The 7500-nt window shown below is 32.3% G+C and overlaps 9 non-coding genes across 9 annotated transcripts; all 9 read left to right on the top strand.

Annotated features, from left to right (window-relative positions):
- The first annotated feature begins 444 nt into the window (after positions 1-444).
- TRNAR-UCG (transfer RNA arginine (anticodon UCG)) lies at positions 445-517 on the top strand. Its single transcript has one exon. It is a non-coding gene; the product is annotated as a tRNA-Arg (tRNA).
- Positions 518-1052: 535 nt separating this feature from the next.
- Positions 1053-1125, top strand: TRNAR-UCG (transfer RNA arginine (anticodon UCG)). Its single transcript has one exon. It is a non-coding gene; the product is annotated as a tRNA-Arg (tRNA).
- A 498-nt stretch (positions 1126-1623) lies between these two features.
- On the top strand, positions 1624-1696 carry TRNAR-UCG (transfer RNA arginine (anticodon UCG)). Its single transcript has one exon. It is a non-coding gene; the product is annotated as a tRNA-Arg (tRNA).
- A 537-nt stretch (positions 1697-2233) lies between these two features.
- TRNAR-UCG (transfer RNA arginine (anticodon UCG)) lies at positions 2234-2306 on the top strand. The gene has a single exon. It is a non-coding gene; the product is annotated as a tRNA-Arg (tRNA).
- Positions 2307-3451: 1145 nt separating this feature from the next.
- Positions 3452-3524, top strand: TRNAR-UCG (transfer RNA arginine (anticodon UCG)). Its single transcript has one exon. It is a non-coding gene; the product is annotated as a tRNA-Arg (tRNA).
- A 536-nt stretch (positions 3525-4060) lies between these two features.
- Positions 4061-4133, top strand: TRNAR-UCG (transfer RNA arginine (anticodon UCG)). The gene has a single exon. It is a non-coding gene; the product is annotated as a tRNA-Arg (tRNA).
- Positions 4134-4669: 536 nt separating this feature from the next.
- Positions 4670-4742, top strand: TRNAR-UCG (transfer RNA arginine (anticodon UCG)). The gene has a single exon. It is a non-coding gene; the product is annotated as a tRNA-Arg (tRNA).
- A 1115-nt stretch (positions 4743-5857) lies between these two features.
- Positions 5858-5930, top strand: TRNAR-UCG (transfer RNA arginine (anticodon UCG)). The gene has a single exon. It is a non-coding gene; the product is annotated as a tRNA-Arg (tRNA).
- Positions 5931-7079: 1149 nt separating this feature from the next.
- Positions 7080-7152, top strand: TRNAR-UCG (transfer RNA arginine (anticodon UCG)). The gene has a single exon. It is a non-coding gene; the product is annotated as a tRNA-Arg (tRNA).
- Positions 7153-7500: the final 348 nt, after the last annotated feature.

Raw genomic sequence — 7500 nt, 5'->3', positions numbered from 1 at the left:
ACATACTTGGTGTCTTTATAGGCTATATTTCTACATGATTGATAGTGAATATTTTTATATGGCTAGTCAGCAGTTACCAGAAGTGAGATTTTAATCCATGCCTATATTTATAGACCATAACACACAATATTGTGAAAATATTTATTCTTAAATCTGGGCACACGATCATTTTTACTAAATACCCGTAAATATCTAATAAAAAACAAAACTTTTTCACTCCTATATTTAAATACCACAACACACAATATTGAGAAAATGTTATCAGAAGTGAGATTTGAATCCATACCTATATTTAAGTACTGTAATACACAATATTAAGAAAATGTTTTTTTTATAAATTTGGGCACTCGGTCATTTTTACAAAATACCTAAAAATGTATAAAAAAAATCTTTTTCTGCTAGGCTCCAGGAACTCAACATTTTCCAAAAATTAGGAACATGTGAGACCGTGTGGCCTGATGGATAAGGCGTCTGACTTCGGATCAGAAGATTGAGGGTTCGAGTCCCTTCATGGTTGCAGCTTTTAAGTGCTCTTCAGATGACCTTCTAAGCATTTGAGTCCTTTCCTGTTTGCAACAGCTAAGTTTTAGATGCTTTCTTAATTTGATGACATACTTGGTGTCTTTATAGGCTATATTTCTACATGATTGATAGTGAATATTTTTATATGGCTGGTCAGCAGTTACCAGAAGTGAGATTTTAATCCATGCCTATATTACAGACCATAACACACAATATTGTGAAAATATTTATTCTTAAATCTGGGCACACGATCATTTTTACTAAATACCCGTAAATATCTAATAAAAAACAAAACTTTTTCACTCCTATATTTAAATACCACAACACACAATATTGAGAAAATGTTATCAGAAGTGAGATTTGAATCCATACCTATATTTAAGTACTGTAATACACAATATTAAGAAAATGTTTTTTTTATAAATTTGGGCACTCGGTCATTTTTACAAAATACCTAAAAATGTATAAAAAAAATCTTTTTCTGCTAGGCTCCAGGAACTCAACATTTTCCAAAAATTAGGAACATGTGAGACCGTGTGGCCTGATGGATAAGGCGTCTGACTTCGGATCAGAAGATTGAGGGTTCGAGTCCCTTCATGGTTGCAGCTTTTAAGTGCTCTTCAGATGACCTTCTAAGCATTTGAGTCCTTTAATTTGATGACATACGTGTCGTTATAGGCTATATTTCTACATGATTGATAGTGAATATTTTTATATGGCTAGTCAGCAGTTACCAGAAGTGAGATTTTAATCCATGCCTATATTTATAGACCATAACACACAATATTGTGAAAATATTTATTCTTAAATCTGGGCACACGATCATTTTTACTAAATACCCGTAAATATCTAATAAAAAACAAAACTTTTTCACTCCTATATTTAAATACCACAACACACAATATTGAGAAAATGTTATCAGAAGTGAGATTTGAATCCATACCTATATTTAAGTACTGTAATACACAATATTAAGAAAATGTTTTTTTTATAAATTTGGGCACTCGGTCATTTTTACAAAATAACTAAAAATGTATAAAAAAAATCGTTTTCTGCTAGGCTCCAGGAACTCAACATTTTCCAAAAATTAGGAACATGTGAGACCGTGTGGCCTGATGGATAAGGCGTCTGACTTCGGATCAGAAGATTGAGGGTTCGAGTCCCTTCATGGTTGCAGCTTTTAAGTGCTCTTCAGATGACCTTCTAAGCATTTGAGTCCTTTCCTGGTTGCAACAGCTAAGTTTTAGATGCTTTCTTAATTTGATGACATACTTGGTGTCGTTATAGGCTATATTTCTACATGATTGATAGTGAATATTTTTATATGGCTAGTCAGCAGTTACCAGAAGTGAGATTTTAATCCATGCCTATATTTATAGACCATAACACACAATATTGTGAAAATATTTATTCTTAAATCTGGGCACACGATCATTTTTACTAAATACCCGTAAATATCTAAAAAAAAACAAAAACTTTTTCACTTCTATATTTAAATACCACAACACACAATATTGAGAAAATGTTATCAGAAGTGAGATTTGAATCCATACCTATATTTAAGTACTGTAATACACAATATTAAGAAAATGTTTTTTTTATAAATTTGGGCACTCGGTCATTTTTACAAAATACCTAAAAATGTATAAAAAAAATCTTTTTCTGCTAGGCTCCAGGAACTCAACATTTTCCAAAAATTAGGAACATGTGAGACCGTGTGGCCTAATGGATAAGGCGTCTGACTTCGGATCAGAAGATTGAGGGTTCGAGTCCCTTCAAGGTTGCAGCTTTTAAGTGCTCTTCAGATGACCTTCTAAGCATTTGAGTCCTTTCCTGGTTGCAACAGCTAAGTTTTAGATGCTTTCTTAATTTGATGACATACTTGGTGTCGTTATAGGCTATATTTCTACATGATTGATAGTGAATATTTTTATATGGCTAGTCAGCAGTTACCAGAAGTGAGATTTTAATCCATGCCTATATTTATAGACCATAACACACAATATTGTGAAAATATTTATTCTTAAATCTGGGCACACGATCATTTTTACTAAATACCCGTAAATATCTAAAAAAAAACAAAACTTTTTCACTCCTATATTTAAATACCACAACACACAATATTGAGAAAATGTTATCAGAAGTGAGATTTGAATCCATACCTATATTTAAGTACTGTAATACACAATATTAAGAAAATGTTTTTTTTATAAATTTGGGCACTCGGTCATTTTTACAAAATACCTAAAAATGTATAAAAAAAATCTTTTTCTGCTAGGCTCCAGGAACTCAACATTTTCCAAAAATTAGGAACATGTGAGACCGTGTGGCCTGATGGATAAGGCGTCCGACTTCGGATCAGAAGATTGAGGGTTCGAGTCCCTTCATGGTTGCAGCTTTTAAGTGCTCTTCAGATGACCTACTAAGCATTTGAGTCCTTTCCTGGTTGCAACAGCTAAGTTTTAGATGCTTTCTTAATTTGATGACATACTTGGTGTCGTTATAGGCTATATTTCTACATGATTGATAGTGAATATTTTTATATGGCTAGTCAGCAGTTACCAGAAGTGAGATTTTAATCCATGCCTATATTTATAGACCATAACACACAATATTGTGAAAATATTTATTCTTAAATCTGGGCACACGATCATTTTTACTAAATACCCGTAAATATCTAAAAAAAACCAAAACTTTTTCACTCCTATATTTAAATACCACAACACACAATATTGAGAAAATGTTATCAGAAGTGAGATTTGAATCCATACCTATATTTAAGTACTGTAATACACAATATTAAGAAAATGTTTTTTTTATAAATTTGGGCACTCGGTCATTTTTACAAAATACCTAAAAATGTATAAAAAAAATCTTTTTCTGCTAGGCTCCAGGAACTCAACATTTTCCAAAAATTAGGAACATGTGAGACCGTGTGGCCTGATGGATAAGGCGTCTGACTTCGGATCAGAAGATTGAGGGTTCGAGTCCCTTCATGGTTGCAGCTTTTAAGTGCTCTTCAGATGACCTTCTAAGCATTTGAGTCCTTTCCTGGTTGCAACAGCTAAGTTTTAGATGCTTTCTTAATTTGATGACATACTTGGTGTCGTTATAGGCTATATTTCTACATGATTGATAGTGAATATTTTTATATGGCTAGTCAGCAGTTACCAGAAGTGAGATTTTAATCCATGCCTATATTTATAGACCATAACACACAATATTGTGAAAATATTTATTCTTAAATCTGGGCACACGATCATTTTTACTAAATACCCGTAAATATCTAAAAAAAAACAAAACTTTTTCACTCCTATATTTAAATACCACAACACACAATATTGAGAAAATGTTATCAGAAGTGAGATTTGAATCCATACCTATATTTAAGTACTGTAATACACAATATTAAGAAAATGTTTTTTTTATAAATTTGGGCACTCGGTCATTTTTACAAAATACCTAAAAATGTATAAAAAAAATCTTTTTCTGCTAGGCTCCAGGAACTCAACATTTTCCAAAAATTAGGAACATGTGAGACCGTGTGGCCTGATGGATAAGGCGTCTGACTTCGGATCAGAAGATTGAGGGTTCGAGTCCCTTCATGGTTGCAGCTTTTAAGTGCTCTTCAGATGACCTTCTAAGCATTTGAGTCCTTTCCTGGTTGCAACAGCTAAGTTTTAGATGCTTCCTTAATTTGATGACATACTTGGTGTCTTTATAGGCTATATTTCTACATGATTGATAGTGAATATTTTTATATGGCTGGTCAGCAGTTACCAGAAGTGAGATTTTAATCCATGCCTATATTTATAGACCATAACACACAATATTGTGAAAATATTTATTCTTAAATCTGGGCACACGATCATTTTTACTAAATACCCGTAAATATCTAATAAAAAACAAAACTTTTTCACTCCTATATTTAAATACCACAACACACAATATTGAGAAAATGTTATCAGAAGTGAGATTTGAATCCATACCTATATTTAAGTACTGTAATACACAATATTAAGATAATGTTTTTTTTATAAATTTGGGCACTCGGTCATTTTTACAAAATACCTAAAAATGTATAAAAAAAATCTTTTTCTGCTAGGCTCCAGGAACTCAACATTTTCCAAAAATTAGGAACATGTGAGACCGTGTGGCCTGATGGATAAGGCGTCTGACTTCGGATCAGAAGATTGAGGGTTCGAGTCCCTTCATGGTTGCAGCTTTTAAGTGCTCTTCAGATGACCTTCTAAGCATTTGAGTCCTTTCCTGGTTGCAACAGCTAAGTTTTAGATGCTTTCTTAATTTGATGACATACGTGTCGTTATAGGCTATATTTCTACATGATTGATAGTGAATATTTTTATATGGCTAGTCAGCAGTTACCAGAAGTGAGATTTTAATCCATGCCTATATTTATAGACCATAACACACAATATTGTGAAAATATTTATTCTTAAATCTGGGCACACGATCATTTTTACTAAATACCCGTAAATATCTAAAAAAAAACAAAAACTTTTTCACTTCTATATTTAAATACCACAACACACAATATTGAGAAAATGTTATCAGAAGTGAGATTTGAATCCATACCTATATTTAAGTACTGTAATACACAATATTAAGAAAATGGTTTTTTTATAAATTTGGGCACTCGGTCATTTTTACAAAATACCTAAAAATGTATAAAAAAAATCTTTTTCTGCTAGTCTCCAGGAACTCAACATTTTCCAAAAATGGATAAGGCGTCTGACTTCGGATCAGAAGATTGAGGGTTCGAGTCCCTTCATGGTTGCAGCTTTTAAGTGCTCTTCAGATGACCTTCTAAGCATTTGAGTCCTTTCCTGGTTGCAACAGCTAAGTTTTAGATGCTTTCTTAATTTGATGACATACTTGGTGTCTTTATAGGCTATATTTCTACATGATTGATAGTGAATATTTTTATATGGCTAGTCAGCAGTTACCAGAAGTGAGATTTTAATCCATGCCTATATTTATAGACCATAACACACAATATTGTGAAAATATTTATTCTTAAATCTGGGCACACGATCATTTTTACTAAATACCCGTAAATATCTAATAAAAAACAAAACTTTTTCACTCCTATATTTAAATACCACAACACACAATATTGAGAAAATGTTATCAGAAGTGAGATTTGAATCCATACCTATATTTAAGTACTGTAATACACAATATTAACAAAATGTTTTTTTTTATAAATTTGGGCACTCGGTCATTTTTACAAAATACCTAAAAATGTATAAAAAAAATCTTTTTCTGCTAGGCTCCAGGAACTCAACATTTTCCAAAAATTAGGAACATGTGAGACCGTGTGGCCTGATGGATAAGGCGTCTGACTTCGGATCAGAAGATTGAGGGTTCGAGTCCCTTCATGGTTGCAGCTTTTAAGTGCTCTTCAGATGACCTTCTAAGCATTTGAGTCCTTTCCTGGTTGCAACAGCTAAGTTTTAGATGCTTTCTTAATTTGATGACATACTTGGTGTCTTTATAGGCTATATTTCTACATGATTGATAGTGAATATTTTTATATGGCTAGTCAGCAGTTACCAGAAGTGAGATTTTAATCCATGCCTATATTTATAGACCATAACACACAATATTGTGAAAATATTTATTCTTAAATCTGGGCACACTATCATTTTTACTAAATACCCGTAAATATCTAAAAAAAAACAAAACTTTTTCACTCCTATATTTAAATACCACAACACACAATATTGAGAAAATGTTATCAGAAGTGAGATTTGAATCCATACCTATATTTAAGTACTGTAATACACAATATTAACAAAATGTTTTTTTTTATAAATTTGGGCACTCGGTCATTTTTACAAAATACCTAAAAATGTATAAAAAAAATCTTTTTCTGCTAGGCTCCAGGAACTCAACATTTTTCCAAAAATTAGGAACATGTGAGACCGTGTGGCCTGATGGATAAGGCGTCTGACTTCGGATCAGAAGATTGAGGGTTTGAGTCCCTTCATGGTTGCAGCTTTTAAGTGCTCTTCAGATGACCTTCTAAGCATTTGAGTCCTTTCCTGGTTGCAACAGCTAAGTTTTAGATGCTTTCTTAATTTGATGACATACTTGGTGTCTTTATAGGCTATATTTCTACATGATTGATAGTGAATATTTTTATATGGCTAGTCAGCAGTTACCAGAAGTGAGATTTTAATCCATGCCTATATTTATAGACCATAACACACAATATTGTGAAAATATTTATTCTTAAATCTGGGCACACGATCATTTTTACTAAATACCCGTAAATATCTAAAAAAAAACAAAACTTTTTCACTCCTATATTTAAATACCACAACACACAATATTGAGAAAATGTTATCAGAAGTGAGATTTGAATCCATACCTATATTTAAGTACTGTAATACACAATATTAACAAAATGTTTTTTTTTTATAAATTTGGGCACTCGGTCATTTTTACAAAATACCTAAAAATGTATAAAAAAAATCTTTTTCTGCTAGGCTCCAGGAACTCAACATTTTCCAAAAATTAGGAACATGTGAGACCGTGTGGCCTAATGGATAAGGCGTCTGACTTCGGATCAGAAGATTGAGGGTTCGAGTCCCTTCATGGTTGCAGCTTTTAAGTGCTCTTCAGATGACCTTCTAAGCATTTGGTTGCAACAGCTAAGTTTTAGATGCTTTCTTAATTTGATGACATACTTGGTGTCTTTATAGGCTATATTTCTACATGATTGATAGTGAATATTTTTATATGGCTAGTCAGCAGTTACCAGAAGTGAGATTTTAATCCATGCCTATATTTATAGACCATAACACACAATATTGTGAAAATATTTATTCTTAAATCTGGGCACACGATCATTTTTACTAAATACCCGTAAATATCTAATAAAAAACAAAACTTTTTCACTCCTATATTTAAATACCACAACACACAATATTGAGAAAATGTTATCAGAAG

The sequence above is a fragment of the Rhinoderma darwinii genome, chromosome 3, assembly GCF_050947455.1.
Source record: "Rhinoderma darwinii isolate aRhiDar2 chromosome 3, aRhiDar2.hap1, whole genome shotgun sequence".
NCBI classification, from domain to species: Eukaryota; Metazoa; Chordata; class Amphibia; order Anura; family Rhinodermatidae; genus Rhinoderma; species Rhinoderma darwinii.
The sequence above is the reverse complement of the archived record's forward strand: the minus strand, read 5'-3'. Positions and strand labels throughout refer to the sequence as shown.